Source organism: Artibeus jamaicensis, unplaced genomic scaffold, assembly GCF_021234435.1.
Source record: "Artibeus jamaicensis isolate MK-2021 breed Jamaican fruit bat unplaced genomic scaffold, CSHL_Jam_final contig_519, whole genome shotgun sequence".
Lineage (NCBI taxonomy): Eukaryota > Metazoa > Chordata > Mammalia > Chiroptera > Phyllostomidae > Artibeus > Artibeus jamaicensis.
In genome coordinates, this window is record NW_026521871.1 from 19,078,429 (window position 1) to 19,102,022 (window position 23,594).

Consider the following 23,594-nt stretch of genomic DNA (forward strand, 5'->3'; position numbering starts at 1 on the left):
GAAACTCCCACCCCTCTCCCCTCTGGTCCCTGTCCCCCTGTTCTCTAGTTCAGTGTCATTGTTTTTATTTTGCTTGCTTGTTTGTTTTGTTGTTTAGCTTCCTGTTAAAGGTGAGATCATATGGTATTTGTCTTTCACTGCCTGGCTTATTTCACTCAGCATAATGCTTGCCAGTTCCATCCAAGCCGTTGCAAAGGGTAGGAGTTCATTCTTTCTTTCTGCTGCATAGAATTACATTGTGTATATGTACCATAATTTTTTGATCCATTCATTTACTGATGGACACCTAGGTTGCTTCCAGCACTTGGCTATTGTAAATTGTGCTGCTGTGAACATTGGGGTGCATAGGTTCTTTTGGATTGGTGTTTTAGGGTTCTTAGGATATAGTCCCAGCAATGGAATTGCTGGGTCATAAGGCAGGTCCATTTTAATTTTTCTGAGACAATTCCATACTGTTTTCCATAATGGTGTGCCAATCTGCATTCCCACCAACAGTAAACTAGGAACCCCTTTTCCCCGCAACCTCTCCAACACTTGTTGTTTGTTGCTTCATTTATGATAGCCATCCTGACTGGTGTAAGGTGGTATCTCATTGTGGTTTTAATTTGCATCTCTCTGATAGCTAGCGATATTGAGCATCTTTTCATGTGTCTCTGGGTCCTCTGTATGTGCTTCTTGGAGAAGTGTCTGTTCAAGTCCTTTTCCCATTTTTTAATTGGGTTATTTGTCTTCTTAGAGTGCAATTGTATAAGTTCTTTGTATATTTTGGAGTATAACCCTTGTCTGAGGTATCATTGGCAATTATGTTTTCCCATACAGTTGGTTGTCTTTTTATTTTAATACTGTTTTCTTTAGCCACGCAGAAGCTTTTTATTTTGATAAGATCTTATTTGTTTATTCTTTCCTTTATGTCCCTTGCTCTAGGGGACATATCAGTAAAAAAGTTGCTGCGTGAAATATCTGAGATTTTCCTGCCAGTGTTCTCCCCTAGGACTTTAATGGTTTCAGGGCTTATATTTAAGTCTTTTACCCACCTTGAATTTATTTTGGTGTATGGCGTAAGTCGGTGCTCAAGTTTCATTTTTTTGCACATAGCTGCCCAGTTCTCCCAACACCATTTGTTGAAGAAGCTATTTTTACTCCATTTTATGTTACTGTCCCCTTTGTCGAATATTAATTGACTGTAGAGAGTTGAGTTTATTTCTGGGCTCTCTGTTCTGTTCCATTGGTCTATGTGCCTGTTTTATGCCAGTACCATGCTGTTTTGATTACAGTGGCCTTGTAATATAATTTGATATCAGGTATTGTGATCCCTCCTACTTTGTTCTTCTTTCTCAAAATTGCCGCTGCTATTCAGGGTCATTTATGGTTCCATATAAATTTTTGAAGTGTTTGTTCTATGTCTGTGAAATATGCCATTGGTACTTTAATAGGTATTGCATTGAATCTGTAAATTGCTTTAGGTAGTATGGACATTTTGATGATGTTAATTCTTCCAGTCCATGAACACGGTATATGTTTCCATTTGTTTGTGTCTTCCTTGATTTCTTTCTTCAGTGTTGTGTAGTTTTCTACATACAGGTCTTTTACCTCCTTGGTTAGGTTTATTCCCAGATATTTTATTTTTGTTTTTGCTATATCAAATGGTATTTTTTTTCTTGATTTCTGCTTCTGCTGATTTATTGTTAGTATATAAAAATGCCTTTGATTTCTGGATATTGACTTTGTAGCCCGCTGTTTTACCAAATTCATTTATCAGTTCGAGCAGTTTTTGAGTAGCATCTATAGGATTTTCCATGTACACTATCATGTCATCTGCAAACAATGACAGTTTTGTTTCCTCCTTTCAGATTTGGATGCCTTTTATTTCCTTTTCTTGTCTGATAGAAGTGGTAAAAGTGGACATCCTTGTCTTGTCCCTGATCTTCATGGAAAAGATTTTAGTTTTTGCCCATTGAGTATGATGTTGGCTGTAGGTTTCTCATATGTGACCTTTATTATATTGAGGAATACTCCCTCTCTTCACACTTTGCTGAGTGTTTTAATAATAAATGGGTATTGTACCTTATCAAAAGCTATTTCTGCATCTGTTGATTGATCATGTGGTTTTTGTCTTTGCTTTTGTTTATGTGATGTATTACATTTACTGATTTGCGAATGTTGAACCATCCTTGCATCCCTGGGATGAATCCCACTTGGTCATGGTGTATGATCTTTTTGATGTATTGTTGGATGTGGTTTGCCAATATTATGTTGAGGATTTTAGCGTCTGTGTTCATCAGTGATATCGCCTGAAGTTTTCTTTCTTTGTTGTGTCTCTATCTGGTTTTGGAATTAGGATGATGCTGGCTTCATAAAAAGAGTTTGGGAGTTTTCCATCCTTTTGGATTTTTTGGAATAGTCTGTGAAGAATAGGGGTTAGCTCTTCCTTAAATGCTTTGTAGAATTCTCCTGTGAAACCATCTGGTCTAGGGCTTTTGTGTGTTGGGAGTTTTTTGATTACTGCTTCAATTTCATCTGCTGTTTTGGGTCTGTTCAGGTTTTCTACTTCTTCTTCATTGAGTTTTGGAAGATTATATTTTTCTAGAAATCTGTCCATTTCCCCTAGGTTTTCAAATTTCTTGGCATACAGTTCTTCATTGTAATTTCTTACAATCCTTTCTATTTCTGTGGTATCAGTTGTAATCTCTCCTCTTTCATTTCTGATTGTGTTTATTTGTGTTCACTCTCTTCTTTTCTTGATGAGCCTACTTAAAGTCTTGTCTGTTTTGTTTATCTTTTCAAAGAACCAACTCCTGGACTCATTGATCCTAAGAATTGTGCTTTTAGTCTCTATGTCTTTTAATTCTGCTCTGATCTTGGTTATTTCCTGCCTTCTGCTTGCCCTGGGCTGTCTTTGTTGTTGTTCTTTGAGTTCTTGCAGGCATAGGGTTAGGTTGTTTGTTTGAAATGTTTCTATCTTCTTTAGGTAGGCCTGTATTGCTATAAACTTCCCTCTCAGGACTGCCTTTGCTGTGTCCCATAAGTTTTGGGTTGTTGTGAGTTCATTTTCATTTGTTCCCAGAAACGTTTTGATTTCTTCCCTAATTTTATTCTTGACCCATTCATTGTTTAATAGCACACCATTCGATCTCCATGATTTTGGGTGTTTTGGGTTTTCTCCTTTGGGGTTGGTTTCCAATTTTAGTCCCTTGTGGTCAGAGAAAATGCTTGGTATGATTTTAATTTTCTTGAATTTGTTGAGGCTCATTTTGTGTCCTATCATGTGGTCTATCTTTGAAAATGTTCCATGTGCATTTGAAAAGAATGTGTATTTAGCTTCTTTGGGATGAAGGGCTCTATATATATCAGTTAAGTCCATTTTCTCTAGGGTGTTGTTTAATGCCACAATATCTTTTTTGACATTTTGTTTGGAAGATCTGTCCATTTTTGATAGTGGAGTGTTAAACTCCCCTATTGTAATTGTATCGCTGTCAATGTCTTTCTTGAAATCTTCTAAGATTTTCTTTATACATTTGGGTCCTCCTATGTTGGGTGCATATATATTTATGATGTTAATATCTTCTTGGTGGATTCTTCCCTTGAGTATTATGAAGTGACCTCTGGGTCTCTCTTTATGGCCCTTTTTTTGAAGTCTATTTTGTCTGATATGAAAATTGCTACCCCAGCTTTTATTTTTTTCCATGTTCGTTTTCTTGGAAAATTTGTTTCCAGCCTTTCACTTTTAGTCTGTGATGGTCTTTTGTCCTGAGGTGGGTCTCTTGTAGGCAGCATATGTGTGGGTCATGCTTTCTTATCCATTCAACTATTCTGTGTCTTTTGATTGCAGCATTTACTCCATTTACATTTAAGGTTATTATTGATAGGTACTTATTCATTGTCATTTTTTGTACCTGTGTTCCTCTCTGTCTCTCTCTCTTTTCCTTCCTTTCCTTAAAGCAGTTTTTTTAGTATTTCTTGTAGGGCTGGTTTGGTGGAAGCATATTTTTTTAGACTTCTTTTGTCTTGGAAGCTATTTATTTGGCCTTCTATCTTGATTGAGAGCCTTGCCGGTTAAAGTAGCCTTGGTTGTAGGCCTCTGGTTCTCATTACTTGAAATATTTCTTGCCATTCTCTTCTGGCTTGGAGTTTTTCTATTGAGAAGTCAGTAGCTAACCTTATTGGGGCTCCCGTGTATGTTACTTCTTTTTTCTCCCTTGCTGCCTTTAAGATTCTCTCTTTGTCTTGGAATTTTGCCATTTTAATGATGATGTGTCTTAAAGAAAAATATATGGAACACTTCACAAATTTGCGTGTCATCCTTGCACAGGGCCCATGCTAATCTTTTCTGTATCATTCCAATTTTAGTATTTGTGCTGCTGAAGCGAGCACTCTGGTCAGAGTTTTGAAATGCTTCATTATTGAGAGGATTTGATATAAACTGAATTTTAGTCTTAATTCAAGAAAGGAACACATGATGAAACTTGCCACTTTTCAGGGTGTTCGTGTCTTAACTGAGAAATGATGCAGTTCTACCCAGTGTGTTAACTGTGTCGTGACAAGACATGGTCCCAGAGGCAGTGAGGGAATTGAAAGCGAGTGAGGTTGTGGTGATGGTGTCACACAGACATGGCTGTGTGTTAAAACTCATAAAATTATTCACCAAAAAGTTTTTCAGCAGATGTAAATTTATAAAATAGTAATTTGTAAAGTGTATAAAATGAGTTCCTTCCCCTCCAAAGAGCTTACGGCTAACGAGAGTTAGGATGGTAAACGCTTGCATGGCTGGTCTGTGCCACAAGAGAACAAAAGAATGTCAGGGTTACTAACAATCACACCTAAAACAAAAGCAAACTCAGAGGACAGCTAGATCAGGAAGGGAACCATAGAAATGGAGATCACATGGAGGGTTAGCAACAGGGGAGTGCGAGGAGGAGAAGGGGGGAGAAGGTACAGAGAATAAGTAGCATAGACAGTAGGTAGAAAATAGACGGGGGGAGGGCAAGAATAGTATGGGAAATATAGAATCTAAAGAATTTGTGACACATGGACATGAACTAAAGGAGGGGGAAGGGGGTGTGCAGGGTGGAGGGGAATGAAGGGTGGAATAGGACAACTATAATGGCATAATCAATAAAATATATTTTAAAAAAAAAGAATCTTGTGGGGGCTGAAAGCCACTGCTGATTGCCAGGAAACCTGTACCATCCTGACAGTTGGGTGGCACATGCAGGGAGAGAGTGGAATGGCCAGAATAAAGGCATGGGAGCAGGAGGTACATTTTGGGAACAGCTCACATTCCCTTTTGCTGTTTTAACATAGGACATACTTCCTAAGCTTATGTTTGATGAGCACCAACTCTGCACCAACTACTGTGTTAGGTGCTAAGGACACTGAGCAGTCCTCATCTACATCCCCATCTCACTAGAAAAGCTATACAGGTGGCAAATATGCATATGAAAAGATGCTCTAGATCATCTGTCATCAAGGAATTGCAAATTAAAGCAGCAATGAGATACCAGTAGACACCTATTAGGAAGGCCCAAATCCAAAACACTGACAGCACCAAATGCCAGCAAGGATGTGAACAGCAGGAACTCTTATTCACTGCTGGTGGGAACGCAAAACGCTAATATACACTTTGGAAGACAGCTTAGCAGTTTCTTATAAAACTAAACATACTCTTATAATCCACCCAGTCATCATGCTCCTTGGTGTTTAGCCAAATGAATTGAAAACTTATGTCCACACAAGAACCTGCACACATATTTGTAATGATGCTTTTCATAGTTGACAAAACTTGGAAGCACCAAGTTGTCCTGCAGTGAGTGAATGATAAACAAACTGTGATACATCCAGACAATAGAATATTATTCAGTGCTAAAAAGAAATGAGTTATCAAATCATGAAAAGACAGAGGCAATATAAAAGCATATTACTAAGTGAAAGAAGCCAGTCTACAAAGGTCACTTACTGTATGATTCCAACTGTGTGACCTTCTGGAAAATATGAAACAGTGGAGGCAGTGGAAGAGAAGTATTCGCCAGGGGCTGGGGGAAGGGAGGGACAAGTAGGTAGAGCAGAAAGGTTTCTAGGGAAAAGAAGACTTTGTTTTCTGATCCTTGTCCTTAAGGATATCTGGGCCTTACAGCTAGGGAGACAGACACACAGCTCAGCAGAAGGTGGAGGAAGTATAGACTCTTCCCCTATACCCAGAGGAAACCAGAGAAGGGAACTAACCAGCTCTCAGCAACTTCACTAGTGGCTTTCTAGAGGAAGATAAGTCTCCAAGGTATACCTGGAAAGAGCTGCAAATAGAAAGTGAGAAGAATATTCCAGGTCACTGAAATTACACATGAAAATGCCTAGAGATAAGAGAGAAAAATAGAAACCATCTGTGACTTGAGATCAGCCCAGCAGAACTGGGTCGCAGGGAGGGTGTTGGACAGAAAGGCTGAGGCACAGACAGTCTGGATCAGGCAAGGCATGGTCAGCCAAAGGAGGACTTGGAAATTTTGGGAGCTGTAGGGAGAACCAGGGTTGTTTTTGTTTTTCTTTTTGTTTTGTTTTGTTTTGTTAAATATATTTTATTGATTATGCTATTATAGTTGTCTCATTTTTTTCTCCCCTTTATTCTCCTCTGCCCTGTAACCCCCCTCCCACCAGAACTCCCTCAGCTTAGTTCATGTCCATGGGTCATACATATAAATAGGTAGGGTGGGGCAACCCACGTCACTACCTTGTGGCACTGTATGTGGGGGAGGGGTCTGAGAGGGAGCAATGCCGCTTGCTCAGCTCTCGGTTGGCTTTCAGTCACTTCCTCCTCTACCCACAAGCAAATTGGGCCCTTCTGGTTCTGATTCCTGGGTAGGTAGTTTTGTGTACATTCTAGGACCCTGTGGGTCTCTCCTCAGAGGCTGGGATTTTTCTCCTGCTGCCACAACCCTCACAGGTTCTTTCAGTCAGAGGTTTTGAGGCTTTATTTCCCCATGCTGGAACTCTGGATTTCACTGTCTGTCTTGCTCCCCAGTTGTTCCTCCCGGTTTACCTGCATGCAAATGTGAGACTGCCCTGACCACAGGCCCTACGGCCTCACTTGCCCTAGTCCTCCAGCCACTGCCTTGCCCCGAGTCCTCTCCACCCTGGTTGCTCATCTCCACCCCTTCTATCAGTCCGGATGAATGTTTCTTCTTTAACTTCTTGGTCGCCAGACTTCCAAACAGTTCTGTTTTCTGGCAGTTCTCGTTATATTTTGTTTTTAAATTTGCTGTTATCCTTCTTTTCGTTGTATGAGGAGGTAAAGTATCTACCTATACCTCCATCTTGACCGAAAGTCAGGATCAGGGGTTTTGAGCAGGGTCACATAATCAGATTCCTATTTCAGAAAGATGACCACAGGGTAGAGGACACATTAGAGATTACAGTTTGGGTCAAGAAGAACAATGGCCTGCTAAGAGCAGGCTAGAAAGAAGTAGATGAATTAAGAAGGTAGAATCTACAGGCCCCTATAATGAGTTGGATGGTGGGTGAGGGAGAGGAAGGAGACTATGAGGCTCTTTGGGTTCTGGTTCAGATAACTGGTGGACATGGGGGCTTTCACAGAGAAGATGAGGAACCGGTAGAGGAGAACAGGAAGTAAAGCTAGAAAGGTTAATTAAACCATGCTGTGAGAGTACTGAATGCCAAGGTAAAGACTTCATATTGAAAACCCAGGGCAGGAATAATCTTCTCGCAAATCACTGTTGCTGCTCTTTTCTTTGATAGATCGACTTTGACCAGACCTGGGATATAGATAGACATCTGGGAATTTTTAGGCTTTATTTTTTTAATATATTTTATTGATTATACCATTACAGTTGTACTATTCCCCCCTTCCTTCCCCTCCACCCTGCACACCCCCTCCCCCACCATTCCCCCCTTTAGTTTATGTCCATGTGTCACAAGTTCTTTAGATTCTATATTTCCCATACTATTCTTGCCCTCCCCCCTGCCTATTTTCTACCTACTATCTATGCTACTTATTCTCTGTACCTTCTCCTCCTCGCACTCCCCTGTTGCTAACCCTCCATGTGATCTCCATTTCTTTGGTTCCCTTCCTGATCTAGCTGTCCTCTTAGATTGCTTTTGTTTTAGGTGTAGTTCTTAATAACTGTGAGTTTGCTGTCCTTTCACTGTTCATATTTTTTATCTGCTTTTTCTTAGATAAGTCCCTTTAATATTTCATATAATTAGGGCTTGGTGATGATGAAGTCCTTGAACTTGATCTTATCTAAGAAGCACTTTATCTGTCCTTCCATTCTAAATGAAAGCTTTGCTGGATGGAGCAATCTTAGATGTAGGTCTTTGGATTTCATGACTTGGAATACTTCTTTCCAGCCCCTTCTTGCCTGTAAGGTCTCTTTTGAGAAATCCGCTGACAGTCTGTTGGGAACTCCTTTATAGGTGACTGTCCCCTTATCTCTTGCTGCTTCTAGGATTCTCTCCTTCATTTTAATCTTGGCTAATGTAATGATCATGTGCCTTGGTGTGTTTCTTCTTGGGTCCAACTTCTTTGGGACTCTCTGAGCTTCCTGGACTTCCTGGAAGTCTATTTCTTTTGCCAGATTGGGGAAGTTCTCCTTTGTTATTTGTTCAAATAAGTTTTCTACTCATGGCTGTTCTTCTTCCCCTTCTGGTACCCCTATAATTTGGATGTTGGAACATTTCAAGATGTCCTGGAGGTTCTCCTTAGACTCTCCTCATCTTTTAAAATTCTTGTTTCTTCATTCTTTTCTGTTTGGTCATTTTTTTTTTCTTCCTTCTGGTTCACTCCCTTGATTTCAGTCAGTTTCCTTTTCATCACTATTGTTTCCCTGTGCATTTCCCTTCATTTCAATTAGTTTAGCCTTCATTGGTTCCTCTAATTTGTAACTAAAATCAACCAATTCTGTGAGCATCCTGATCACCAGTGTTTTGAACTGTGCATCTGAAAGGTTAGCTATCTCTTGGTTGCTTAGATTTATTGGCTCTGGGGCTTTGAGCTCTTTTTCTGCTTGAGCCATAATGTTTTGATCTGTTTGTGCCTGTTACATATGAGGGGCAGAGCCTTAGGTGTTCACCAGGGTCAGGGGACTCAATGGCTGGGTTGTGATGCTGTATGTGGGGGTGGAGCCAGGGAGGGGCAGTGGCGTTTGTTCTCTCTCTCAGATTTCTGTCCCCTCTGCAGTTTCCCACAAGCAAATTGGGCCCTTCTGGTGCTGGTTCCCAGGTGTGTGGGCGTGTGCACCCTCTAGGACCTTGTTGGTCTCTCCAACGAACTCTCTGTGAGCCTGGGAGCTTCTCCTGGCATCTTGATCCCGAAAGTCTTTCCAATTGGTGCTTTCAGGCTCTAATTCCCGTCGCTGGGGTCCTGGCCTGAGCCGTCTGTCTCACTGCTTGCTCCTTGGCTTGGTTTATCTGCGTGCAAATGTGTGACCACGGTAAGCCAGCTGCCTTGTGCCCTCACTGTGTCCGCCCGTTGCCACCCCACACCTGCGATCCGCCAACCTCTGCCTGTGCTCCTTCACTCCTGAGCTCCTGGGTCGGTCCTGCTGATCTTTCCTGCCCGACCCCGCTCCGAGAGCTGCTGATTCCACTCCTCTTACCGGTCTGGGTGAACAGTTCGTTGTTGTCAGACTTCTGTACAGTTCAATTTTCTGTGTTTTGGCTGAGTCTTTGTTACTAAAACTTTGTTGTCTTTAAACTTGGTTGTGGGAGAAGGCACAGTGTTTCCACCTACGCCTCCATCTTGGCCAGAAGTTCCCGGAATTTTTAGATTTTAGAATAAACATTGGACAGCCTCTGCATTCCCAAAGTGACCCATCCCCAAACTGACAATCGGGGGCTTGCCAAGCATGGGGAAAAGCTTGATATGAGCCTCAAAGCCAGTGTAGTTAATGAAAAGAGGATAGTGTGTATTGAGTTTTAACAGTTATTTCTTAAAATTGATTAATTTTAAATGATAATGGAAACAATAGAAACAACCTATCTCTCAGTTTTCTTATCTGGTACACATGAAAGAAAAAGATCTGTTGATCTCAAAGTTTGTTTCCAGCACTGAAATACTAGCTTAATAAAATTTTTCATTAAGATTTAAAAAAACTCTACTTATATGAATAAACATAGTATAGCATCATCCTTTATTGAGCCTCAAGTATTTTTTTCCAAATTTTTAATTTTTAAACTCCAACTTGCCAGATTTCCCAGAATATAAATCCCTTGACCAGTGAGCTGAGTGGTACTGTTTGAAAATACCTAGTCACTGAAACTTGGACTTTATCTTGGGAGGGAGTTAGTTCCACTTTACCAGCAGTGACTTTTCTGATGCTAATACTACAAAAAGCTCATTGTTGTCCTGTGTCATATAAAGGAATGTGGGTACAGTAATAATCCCCATTTTAATGGTAAGGAAATATGTAGATGGAGGTAATTATTTCAGCCCCTGTGCTTCCTCGGTGGAATATTTGTGGATAGTGAATCTCACTCAGCTTTTGTGCTGGTGCTGGTCTTAGAACAGACCTGAGAAGCAATCGTGGCCCACTCGCTTTCTCTGTGTAGATGGACACAGTGGGCAAAAGCTGTGTTGTGTTCATGCTCACGTTGTATAGTGCTTGTGTCATCATTGAAATCACTTGGTGAGAGGAGTTTTTATACCACCTTAAATATTTTTTTGTTTCAGCCCAATTATCTTCACTTTTTCCTTCCCCTCTCCACTTACAGATGACATAATCTTTGTTGCATTTTTAAATGAAAAAAGCTATGGTACTACATCATATCGCTTAGGGCTATGCTGGTCTTGCAGTGAATGAGGGAAGGAGGGAGCCTCTCAGATACCCAAATGGCAGCTGTGTGCTTTTTTTTTTTTTTTGCCCAAAAACTCATTTAATTTGCATAAAAATTTTGTGAGATAATGGAACTGAGTCTCAGTGAATTCAATAAATTACCCATAGTCACACAGCTTTGGGGAAGAGCTAGAATTTGAACTCACTTCAGGCAGACCCCACCTCATGCTCCTCCACTCAGCATGCGGCTCTGTTATGATTGGGGGAGCCCAGGGTGAAATCCCTGTTCCAGCAATATTAGCAAACTAGCATGTCTGAAATGCCACTGTCCTCCTTTTCTAATTCATTCAATAAACAAGTGGAGATGATGTCTCTACCTGCCTCATCAGGATATTTTAAGGATTAAAGAGGTATGATACCTACAGAAGTTTTGGTATAGTTCTTAGCAATAAGTGCCTGTTCAACGGTCGCCCTTATGGCTTCCGGCAATGGCTGCCATACCAGGCACCGTAACAAACTGGGGATGTAGGCATGTAGGCATGTAGGCACTGGGGATGTCCCTGCCCTGGAGGAGCTCTCAGACAGGAGGATTTGGCCCCCAAACAAATAACAAATATATAGTGAAAGCAGAACCCCAGCCTCTGAGGTGCGCTCTTACTTGTAGCAGGAGTTGCAATGACCCCACACACTTGGTTATGGAAATCACTCTGGATATCAGGATCTCACCTTGTTGGGACCAACAATGTGTTTGGGATGTGGGGTTTTTTTTCCCCTTCTTTAAAAAGTCAGCACTTAGTAGGAGCCCTCACCCTCCTCTACCCCACATCTTCCTTTGACTCACCCCTGAGAACTAGGCACAGTTCCTTGAGTTCTCTTTAGGCCTTTACATTCTGCAAGCAAGTGAGCATTTTCTAGCACTTAAGGCTGCCCTGTTAACCTAAGCAGGGAGGGGGCTATGGTTCCTGTGGGGATTGGAGAGGGAGAAGAAGAGTGGGCAGCTACAGACTGTTGGGTTCATAGTTGCCTTCTCTGTAGCACAGGATGATGGTAATACATCAGCCTAGCAGAGGTCTTGGGGGATAGTCCCAGCAGATTGCAGATCACAAGGTAATAGGTATAACACATTTAAGGTCTGTGAAGCTCTAAGCAGAAGTTATTAGCCATTGGTAATAAAAGCTGGGAAGGCCAGAGCACATGAAAGAACTAGATATATGAGAATGCTGGCCGTGCTCGTTAGACACTGACGAAGTACTAAGGGAAATCAGAGTTTGGCTAGGACTGACCTGGAAAAGGGTGGCTAAGAAGAGTGTCCCAGAGGTAGTGACTCATACACTCAGAGACTGGAAATGTGGTGGAGAAGGATCAGAGGAAATTCTGGATCAGGGGAAAGGCACACAGAATGGCAGGGTAGCAAGAAGTAGCAAGCTGAACAAAGGACACTGAAGACCCTCTGATGCAAAACTCTGCAACCAAATGGTCTCTCTTTCTAATCTGCTGCTACATCCTGCCATGGGAGCACCTTTGTGTGGTCATCCCAGGAAGCTCTGTGGGGAATGTTCCATGCATTTAGTAACTCTAAATTGCTGCTACTGACAACATTAACAAAGCAGATAAATGTTCGAGTGCCTACTGGTAGTGTATAACTCTTTATGTCATTGGTCTTTACTACTGCCCCATGAGGTACCTACCACTATTATCCTCATTTAATAAAAGGGGACAAAGCGCTTACGTGACTCATCCCTACATCATTAGCTAATAAGTGTGTGAGCCAAGGTTCCATTTCAGATCTGTCTATCCCCAGAACCCAAGCCCTTTAACCCAGGAGTGTAAGGCTATGCTTGGGAGGGGGAGGTGTGCCTCCCAAGCCCATTCATTTCCTTTCATCTAGTTATCATCTATTGAAAATGTTCCTGTTGAAGGATTAAGCCATACCAGAGACGGGCAGATCTCTCTGGTGGTGTGTCAGGGAATCCTGACATCCTAAAGCTAAGAGTTGTGTGTCTTTGGAACTTCCCCCCCTTTAGTGTCTTCACTCCCTTTTCCTAACTAAAGGTGAGTTTATAGTAATTACAAGATGATTCTGTGCTAGAAGATACTGGGGAGTTCCTCAATAAGCTCAAGACTTACTAACCAATCAGGCAAGTGGATGAGCCTCATGGAGTTCACAGCTCTGCAGGTTGGCTGAGTGAATCACAGGGGATGGGCAAGGCCACCAAGAAGCTCCTGTCCGGAGCTGCACAGGGCCTGGGGGGGTTGAAACGGAAGTCAAGCCTCAAGGCAACAGACATGACTATTAATGGAATTTAGACCAAATTCTGTCAAAATGGTGTGTCTGATTTTACAAGTGTTTACTGGGCAATTCCATGTGATTATGACTAATGCAAACAAACCACAACCTTCAACCAGCCTATCAAATTCTTACTGTGTGTCCTCTACTCCGAGTTTGGAGTTCCTGCATTTAGCGTGGTGGGTCAGTGGCAGGGCTGTCAGGAGATGTACACAGACTGTGAGCACCCACACTGTTTAGATTCAGTGTTTGAAGGCTCCTTTTCACAAAGTAATAGACAGCTCTGCATCTAGAATCAGACAACGGGAGGTCAAGTGCCAACATGCCGCCTACCAGGTGTGGCTTCAAGCCACTCACTGTTCCTCCCGCAGTGTTTCCTCACCTCTGCAGTGCACATAATGATACCTTGTAGGGCTTTTCAGAGGGGCTAATGAATGAATGCGATCGCACTTTATAAAGTACCTTGTAAATGCTGGCATAATTTTGTGTCATATAGGAAATGCTTCCTCGGATGCTTATCACACCCAATTTGAGTCATTCCTGAGAGCATCCCCAAGTTGTAAGAATCAATCACAAGTCATGGTTGATAGTTTTATAAATGTTTGGCTTATAAACTCAAATTAGTACCTTTCCTCTCTCATTCCTGGGATGGGGGAGTAAGGGATATTCAACCCTGTTAAAATGAGTTTCATAAAATTCTTAGGCAAAGACTGTTTTGCTCTTTTTCCATCACATTTGAGGCACAGTCACCTATCCCATCTCCAGGCTTAGAGGAAGGGAAGGGGTGCGTTTAATGTTGACCATATGCGTGAGTGTTCCCAGTCTACCTTAGGCAGAGGTGAAGTACTCCCAGTGTTTGATTCAGAGTAAAAGGGGAATCTTCCCTGCCATTCCTCAGGGAGCCCTAAATGTTGACTTGCCTTTGGGAGGGTGGGGTTCAAGTGGAACCTGACTTACAGCATCACCCTGGTGCTGACTTCCTTTCACATACTCTAAAGGAAGTGCTCTGGAGGTACTGCCACTGAACAAGTAACAAAGGTTTTAAAATATCAGCTCTGGAAACAGAACTGCGCCATGTGATGTTAGGAAAATTATACCACACTTGCTCTCTGATTACAGCCAAAACAACAATGGCTAAATCCAGCTAACATGGAAAAACTGGAAAAGAAGACAGGAAATCAACCGAACCCTTGACAAGGGACAGAGAAAGGGGCCTCAGGTGGACACAAATCCTTCTGTTTCCACTTGTCGGGAACCAGCTGCAACACCTTGTGGCCCAGCCCCCACCCCTTCCTTTCCCGCAGCCCGAGTGCTCTGTGCTCTGCGTGTTGACACTAGCTGTGGGAACTCTATGATTTAAAGTTGAGTTGAAAGAACTGCTTTTATCATTTTAAGTATGCAGCTCCAGGCCAAAACAGACAGAACAATTTTTAAAAGTCTCAGTTCAAAAACAGTTCGAAACATTTTCTGTATTTCTCATGTGAGTCTCTCCATCCAAGGGAACCCCGAAGCTCTCCACCGTGCTGGGTGCCCCTCCTGTGACTGTCTACTGGGAAGGCTCCCCGGGTTAACTGGTTCCCCTGGGTTAACCGTGGTTTAGTTAAGCTGAATGAAGGAAGGTGTTTCTGTGCAACTCCCAACAGAGCAGGCCGTCCCGCTGCTGTCACCACTGGGAAACCTGTGTGGGAGGGCTGAAAAACAGGGTTTGGGCCTTCCCTCCAGCTATGGCGTCTTATAGGAATAGGAAAGTGTCGTGTAAAAATGATGGCAGCTGCTACATGGTTCTAAAAAAAGCAGAAGAATTCTACTAAAGAATGTACAGCCTCTTTGTAACGCTACTAATAAATGCCATGCATTCCGAGTCCGTAGCAGAAGCCCCACTGTCCTGTCACCTTCCAGGTGACGTCCCATTTTTTACAGATCATGAAGAACATGACTTTTAAAACAAAACTCAGAAACAAACCCCGTGCTGCTTCCTAGTGTCCCTAGCTGCTTCAAGATTTGGGATGGAATTTAGGGGCATTTATTTCCTGCTGCTCAAATCTTACATTGACATGTTTTTTGAGGGCCAGAAACAAAATATTACTCCTCTTTACCCAGAGTGCTTGACTTTACTCACAGAAAGTTCACGGTCAATCATTTTTTTTACTCTCTGCTCCTCCTATTTGATCAATACCCACTTCTTTATTGTTGGATTGAGCATTTTTTATGCAGCCGTTATAATAGCTAGTTATAGCCATTTTTGAATCAAAAGACTGGTTACTGAGAAATTTTGTAACCTTTATTTCCTCACATATAAAATAGAGATTCTGCCCCTCTCACAAGATTATTTTGAGGATCGAAAATACTGTTGTGATCGTTGACTACTAGACTCAGTGAAAGGAAGTAGTTTCTCCCTACTCAAAGAATATTCCAAATGTGTAGGTATTTTGCCCACACCAAGCAGTTCTCCAATTATCTGGAGACACCAACCAGGAGTTCTACACTTCACCTTCATTCTGACACTGTCCACCTGCAAATAGCATCAGATCCACTAGCCTGTTGCTTAAAGATCACACATGTAGTCATTTCTACTTCATCTGTGGGCTTTCTGTTGCCTTCTCATTTGGAGAACCTTGGGAGTATGCATAGCAAAGAAAAAGAATATATTAATGAAGTAAGGTTGTGCTTACTTTTCTAATCTGATAGGTAATCATTTCACAAGGCAGTGTTCTCTGTACAGAAACTTGTTTTCAGCCCACAAGATTGTTGACTTCATTCCACAAATATTTATTGAGCTGCTGTTATTAAATCAGCAAGTATCAGACTCTGCTACTGTGTTCAGGTATATCAAAGTTATAATGGCACATACCTCACAAAAATATAAGTCATCTATCCTGCCTTCAGAGAGCTTACAGTCAGTCATTTATCTGAGTCAGGTGGTCATGTACCTCTTGTGTTCCAGCCAATGACATAGACCTGAGAAACTATAGTAAACATTCCTGGTCCCTAACATCACAGTCCCATGTTCAGCCCAGTAGGGAAGGCAATACAAAGTGCATGGAGAAAGTTAAAAGCATTATGAGATTAAAATCCCAATTCAAGGACACAACATAAGAGAAGTCATAAATAGCCAGCCAGTGGGGATGGAAGAGATAAGGGAAGGCTTTCTGAAAAAGATACAGGAAATACAAAGGTGGGCTTGGGGGACATTTCAGGTAAGCAAAATACTGCATTGAAAGCAGGGAATGGTATATCCATGTGACAGTGGGAATGATCCAGTGTAGCTGGACAAGAGGGCATATGTATAGGGAGGAAGACAGGACTGGAAATTAAGACCCCAAAGGTCACATTTTCGGACACCTCAAAAGCCAGCCTGGGTAGGGAGTTTGGATTTTCACAGTAGGATGCTGGGGCCAAGATGTCTCCGTGACATTCAGTCAACCTCAGGTACCTGGCTTGCCTGTTCTTAGCTCCCACAATGACTGAGCTTCACTGTCCTCTCCTGATGAGAAAGGAAGAGTCCATAGACCTCTCTTGTGCGCTCTCCTCTTTAATTTGAAAATGGTGGGACAGGTGTGTCGTTGGCTTTTGTGGTGATGCCTCTCACTCTGGCTGGAGGGTGTTGACTCAGAGGCAGGCCTGAGGACTGGTTGCCCTGTGTAGAAGGAGCCAGCACAGATGTGTTGAAATACCCTTCCCACCTCAGCAGACATGACTAAACAAACTCTGTCTGCTTTGAACAATTAATTCATTTGTCAGAGCAGTTCACCGGGCAAGTGAGGCCTTGCAAGCAGCAGCATGTTCTCAGCAGAAAAAGTACCGGGTGTGTGTCTGCAGACTTCCTTCTGTGGAACGTGTTGCTGGTCGATGTGTTGAACACTCTAAGATAAACTTTTTAGGAAGCCTTTTGAATTTAAAGATGCATAATGACCTGAGCTGTGTCTTGTCCTAGAAGTTGCTTCCAGACCTCCTTTCATCAGTTTTCTGAGAAACTTGGAAGCTAAATTATGAAGTAATGGTTTGCTTTAGTTGAAAACAGAAATGTAAGAAAAATTCAAATTCTTTCAAGCAGCACCCAACCCAGGCTTCGTCATGAAATGTGCACTTCCTGTGAGATCACCACTGTGCTCTCTGCCCCATCTCCCTCAGTGACCCTCATTTAGCTACAATCTTTGTCTTTCCAGTTCTTCCTAATAACAAATAATACGTCTTTTTTTAAAAGTATATTTTATTGATTATGCTACTACAGTTGTCCCATTATTTTCTCCCCTTTATTTCCCTCTACCCTGCACTCCTTACTCCCACCAGCATTCCCCCACCCCACTAGTTCATGTCCATGGGTCCTACATATAAGTTCTTTGGCTTCTCCATTTCCCATACTATTCTTAACTTCTCCTATTTGTGCTTCTTATTCCCTGTACCTTTGCCCCCATTCTATCCCCTCCCCTTCCCTACTGGTAACCCTCCATGTGATCTCCATTTCTGTGATTCTGTTCTTGTTCTAGTTGTTTGCTTAGTTAGTTTTTGTTTTGTTTTGTTTTGTTTTTATCTTAGGTTCAGTTGTTGATAGTTGTGAGTTGTCATTTTACTGTCTGTATTTTTGATCATCTTCTTTTTCTTAGATAAATCCTTCTAACATTTCATATAATCAGGTCTTGGTGATGATGAACTCCTTTAACTTCACCTTATCTGGGAAGCACTTTATCTGCTCTCCCATTCTTAAATGATAGCTTTGCAGAACGGAGTAATCTTGGATGTAGGTCCTTGCCTTTCATGACTTTGAATAATACTTTCCAGCCCCTTCTTGCCCGCAAGGTTTCTTTTGAGAAATCAGCTGACAGTCTCATGGGAACTCCTTTGTAGGTAACTGTCTCCTTTTCTCTTGCTGCTTTTAAGATTCTCTTTTCTTTAATCTTGGCTAATGAGCCTTTGCGTATACTTCCTCAGGTCCAACTTCTTTGGGACTCTCTGATCGTTTTGGACTTCCCAGAAGTCTATTTCCTTTGCCAGATTGGGGAAGTTCTCCTTCATTATTTTTTCAAATAAGTTTTTTTTTATTGCTCTTCCTTTTCTCCTTCTGGCACCCCTATGACTCAGATGTTGAAACGTTTAAAGTTGTCCTAGAGGTTCCTAAGCCTTTCCTCATTTTTTTGAATTCTTGTTTCTCCATTCTGTTCCAGTTGAATGTTTATTTCTTGCTTCTGCTCCAAGTCATTAACTTGAGACCCTGTTTCCTTCCCTTTGCTGTTGATTCCCTATATATTTTTTTATTTCACTTTTCATAGCCTTCACTTTTTCCTCTATTTTGTGACCATATTCAACCATTTCTATGAGTGTCCTGATTACCAGTATTTTGAACTTTATATCTGATAGGTTGGTTATCTCTTCTTCACCATTTGGTTCTATTTTTGGAGCTTTGATCTGTTCTTTCATTTGGGCCATATTTCTTTGTCTCAGCACACCTGTTACATCATAAGGGTTGGAGCCTTAAGTATTCACTAGGATGGGACCACCCACATCACTCTGTTGTGGCACTGTATATGGGGGAGGGGTCAGAAAGGGAACAATGCTGCTTGCTCAGCTCTTTCAGTCACTTCCTTCACTATCCACAAGCAAATAGGCCCTTCTGGTGCTGATTCCCAGGTGGGTGGGTTTGTGTTTGGTCTAGGACTCTGTGGGTCTCTCCAGTGAACTCTCCCACAAGTCTGAGAGTTTCTTCTGCTACCTCAACCCTCACAGGTTTTTTCAGTCAGAGGTTTTGAGGCTTTATTTCCCCATGCTGGAACCCTGGGTTGTGCAGTCTGTCTCACTCCCCAGTTGTTCCTCCCGGTTTATCCGCACAGAAATGTGGGACCACCTGGTCCTCCGTCTGCTTCCTTGCCCCACATCCTTTCCACCCCAGCCGCCCATCTCCTCCCCTCCTGGCAGTCTGAATGAATGTTTCTTCTTCAACTCTTTGGTTGTCAGACTCCCATACAGCTCTATTTCCTGGCAGTTCTAGTTATTTTTTTTATTTAAATTTCTTGTTGTCCTTCTTTTGGTTGTGTGAGGAGGCAAAGTGTATCAATCTATGCCTCCATCTTGAACAGAAGTCCAAATAAGAACTCTTTACATTTATTTTACTCTTTAAAATGAGGACTGCCTTCCTCACCGCAATCCCTCTGACCGTCCCCTCGCCACAGGACTGTGGAGTTAGACAGAGAGGCTTCATCTTCCTCTGCCAGATGTCCTCAGCTAACAGATCACACAGTCTAGACTAAAACCTGGTTGTCCTGACCTGGCGAAGCACTCAGGGGCAGATGTTGCTGTGCAAAGTACACAGCCAATGCAGGAGTTGGGGTGGGGAGACAAGGAAGAATGTGAGCACATGGATCTGGGACTCCTGTCCTTTAGCCTGAGAGGTGGGGGACCTAAGAACAGGAAGGGACCTCACTCTTGGTTCATGCTTGGTAACTCTAAGCCTGTCTGTGAATGGGCTGGGATGCAACCTGCCTAGGGAAGCCAGCCACCTTCGTTGCTGCACAGCCCACCTCTGCACCCAACCTTTGCTGGGTGGCACTAACAGCCCTCACCCACTTGTAAACGTCCTTAAGCCCAAGGAATAATCAAATGGTCCATGGGTCCACATGTTGGCTCTCACTGAACTCCACCCTGACAACATAGCATTTCAAAGTTTTTCCAATAGCTAAAAATGGTCTGACAATAATAACAGCAGCAGCCAATGTTTAAGTGCCTACTGTGTGTTGAACACTTGTTCAGAACACTTGTTCTGAACACTTCGTTGGTTTCAAATTTAATCTTCCCCAGAATCATCACTTAGAAAGTGATCACTTGTTAAGACTTAGTGACCTGAAAGATTATATTATACACCCGCAGACACACCAGTCCATCACTAAGCTCCCCATGCTAGGTGCTGTGAGGGTCTGCGGGCACTGTGGGAAGGAGGGTCTTTCCTCAGGAGGCTTGACCTCCAAAATTCAAGAAGAAAATTTATATAATGTAGATTGTGGCTGAGAATGGACTTGTTTTTTTATTCCCTCATCCAGCAAGCATTCTTGGAGTGTGATTTATTGAGCATTTTTATTGGTATAAAGCACTGTGTGAAGTGCTGCAGACACTGGGGGCCCAGGGAGAGGAGGAGCACGCAGAGGGAGCTGGAGTCGATGGGTAAGAACATAGGCTTTTTCTCAGACTTAATGAGACTGCCTGTCTCCCTGTGGGGTGAGGATGGATCTAGATAACACAAGTTGTGCTTACACAGTGCCTGACAGGCAGAAAAATGAGCTATTTTGTTAACAGAGTAAAAGGGCTTTGGTGTAGACTCTGACTTTTATTTGTTTGTCGATATACCTACCACCCCCTAGTTCTCAGTGTTATCATTGAATCACACTCACTAGGTACCAGGATCTAACCAGGATGGTTTCCCAAAGGGTTGGGGAGTAGAGCAGGCCCCAGTTTGAAAGGGAAGGACTGGAGAAAGGGCCCAGATGGGGACAGCCTGGAGGGGTGCCTCCAGGCAGAGCAGAACACAGCGCTCTTTACTCTGGAGTCCCTGACCTAGAATTGCTGCCTCCTGTGGGTCAGAGGGCAGACAGGACCCCGCCCCCCACGCCCCAACTGTGCTGCCTGTCAGGCCCTGGAGGCGTATTGGGTTGGGAGTGGCTCAATCACTGGTGGCCAGCTAGAACTGTTTATCCCCCCAGCCCTCCTCTCCGGCTCCTTTCATCATTGCTGTGCGTGTTCATTTAAACTCAGCAAGACCCGTGCCAACGTAAACAAATAGAATGATCTCTTAGCGGTTATTTATATTGTAAACCTCCTCTGGAGTGATTTTTTCCCAGTCCAGCTTGCAGTAATTTATTAAGAAAGATTAAGTGATTTTTAAGTGTGATTTTAAAGAGTTAGGCCCATACGTAAACTTGCTTTCTGTTATTCTTCTGCTTGGGTTTGATGTCGTTCCCAACGTGGACGTTCATCGCCCTCCTCCTCAGGGCAGTGTGGGGCCACTGAGAAAAGTCCCCGTTCTGTGAAAGCAGCCATTGCGTAAAGACACTGAGGCAGAAACTCTTCTGCTTCATTTCTTTTGAAATGACCAAAAACTGTCATTAAAACTGCTCTCTGAGATAGAAGAGATCGGAGGGAATGCAGAGAGCTGACTCTTTGAAGATGTTATTTTTTTGAAGCCACATTTGCTCTTTTTTCTCTGTTAATCAAAATGAACTTGGCGCCTGCTGTTCATCAATGAACTGAGGCAGAGAAAAGAGAAAAATGAAGGGGGAAAAAAACCTAGAAGCAGAAAACTCTAAATTGTTTATAAAGTGAGTTTTTAAAAAATATTTATCAAGAGAACAAACTACCCTTTCTTTTCTGTTCTTAAAATTCTAAGCTCTTTCAAGTGATAGCCAATTAAAAAACCCTGGAGCACATCTGGAGGCCCAGGTTTCCCACCATCAGAAACATGCAGCCATGAAGGAGAAGTCAGGACGCAGGGTTGTCTGGGCTGGAAAAGTACTGACCCGAAGAAGGCCTCCGGTTGGGGCCGGTGAAAAGCTGCACATCTGTCCAGTTACAGGGCTGTGCCCTTCTGCCAGGCCGGCCGTCTGTCATCTTCACCTGCAGCAGGATGTTCATTCAATCTGGACAAGAAAGGAACTTGAGATTCCAGCAACACGTAGTGAAAAGCTCCTAGAGTCTTAACACTGTGCCCTTCTACTGTGAGTTGGACTGTGCGGTTCTGTGGCAGCAGGCAAATGCCCGTTCTGCTCAGGCATCTATATTTAGGTGTGGGCCGAGATTGCCAAGGTAAAGAAAGGCATGGTCGGTGTTGCCTCAGCACCCTGTTTGTTTTGGAATTGAAGCCCTTACTGTCTGTCCTCCCGTCTCTGCCACAGGCAGGCCCTATGTCGCCCCATGGGTTAGGCTCTGTCACGGAGGAGAAGGCATCTCCCCAAAGCCCAGGCAGTTGGAAGGCAGCGGAGCCCGTTCTGAATGACTGCCCTTCATGCCGGGGTGGCTACGTGCTCCTGGGCAGGGACCAGACACTGTTGTTTCCTATTTGCTGCTGTGCAGGCAGCTGCCGCAGGCTCTTTCTCAGCAGGCGTGCAGTCGACCCTGAGAGGCTCAGCCATGTTCAGTGGCTCATCATCTTCAAAAGCAGATGTCCCTTAACACACAGTGGGGAGCTACGCTCTCCTGGCTTGGTCTCCTGGGCCTGCTGCCCACCTCGGGACAGAGCCCTAGTTGTTATATACCTGGCCTCCTTGGGACCCCTCTGTGTCCCTCCCACCCTGGGGAAAGGCAGCTCCACTCGGCAGCCTTGCCCTGGGCTCAGCAGGCCTTACCTTGACCAGCAGCCCAGGTGCTGCTTCTCCCAGCCTCAGGGCCCCACCCAGAAGCCTTCCCTGCCTTTGTTGTTCTGACTTCCTGACCAGAGCCTCCACACCAGCTGGCCTTCACCCTCATCCTATACCTCCTAGCCCCAATGCCTTTGCTCTTTCCCAAATCCCCCAGCCATGCTGCCTTGTTCATTCATGGATCAGCTCCTCCAGGAAGCCTTTTCTGTAAAAGGCTGACTGATTTCTTTCTGGGATTCTTTAGTTGGGGTCCTCCCTCAAGGCCATGCTGGCATTCCTTCTAGAATGTTATGTCCTTGGGGCCTAGACCCAGACCATCCTTAGCCCAGGCCACTCTCCTGGGCCCATCTCTCTGAGAAGGGCATGGCCCACTGTTTTCAATTTGTAGGTCTAGGTTCATGGGCACAGATGCAGGGCCCCCAGGGAGGAGGCACCCTGTGTTCCAGCTCCTGGGAGAGATGTTGAACTGCTCCCTGTCCTGCCTTCCCAGGAGCCTTTAGGGGCACTTCAGAACTCCCCTGGACCAGGACTTCTGGTAGCCTCCCACCCTCATTCTCATGGTGAGACATATCAGTCCTTTATTAAGAATTTGTGCTGATCCCACAAAAAAATATGAACCCTGAAGCTTACCATCCTCAGCAGAGAGAAAGCAGTTCTATATGGGAGGGACAGAGCCCCCTGCCAAGCCACCATCAGGCCTGGCAGAGGCTCGAGAGGAAGTGTCCTCAGGACTCCCACACTGAGTGGAGCTGGGCCACCAGGTCAGTCCCTGACTTCCCTGCGTCTCTCCTTTCCCAGTTGGCGCCTGGGTAGAGGGAGTTCGGAGGCATTGCCCCCTGGAGCCAGGGGAGCAGGGCTGAAGGGGAACTGATTCTTGTGGGTTCAAAGTAGCTCACTAGGGATGAATTTAGGTAGCCAAAGAAATGTCTGTAAGGACTGCTGTTAGCGAGGATAGCCATCTCCTTGTAAGCACTGCTGCTGGTCCTCTCAACCTCCCTACCAAAGTGAGCTCAGTGGGGCAGGCTACCCCTTGCCAGCGCCTTGTTCCTTCCCGAGCAACCATCATCCCTGACTCTGCCTTTTGTTTGGCCCTGACCACATAGCCTGGATTTCAGGATGGGTCTGTGCCTTCCCAGGGCCTTCTCTGGGACTGCAGAGGAAGAAAGCCAAAACTTCCATTTCCCAAGAAAAGTG

At 43.7% G+C, this 23,594-nt stretch overlaps 1 protein-coding gene and 1 non-coding gene across 3 annotated transcripts in view; one reads left to right on the forward strand and one right to left on the reverse strand.

Annotated features, from left to right (window-relative positions):
* ATG7 (autophagy related 7) overlaps positions 1 to 23,594 on the forward strand; it is a 294,865-nt gene that overhangs the window by 249,582 nt on the left and 21,689 nt on the right. The window lies entirely within an intron of this gene.
* Positions 4,265 to 4,371, reverse strand: LOC119044882 (U6 spliceosomal RNA). Its single transcript, XR_005081694.2, has one exon. It is a non-coding gene; the product is annotated as a U6 spliceosomal RNA (small nuclear RNA).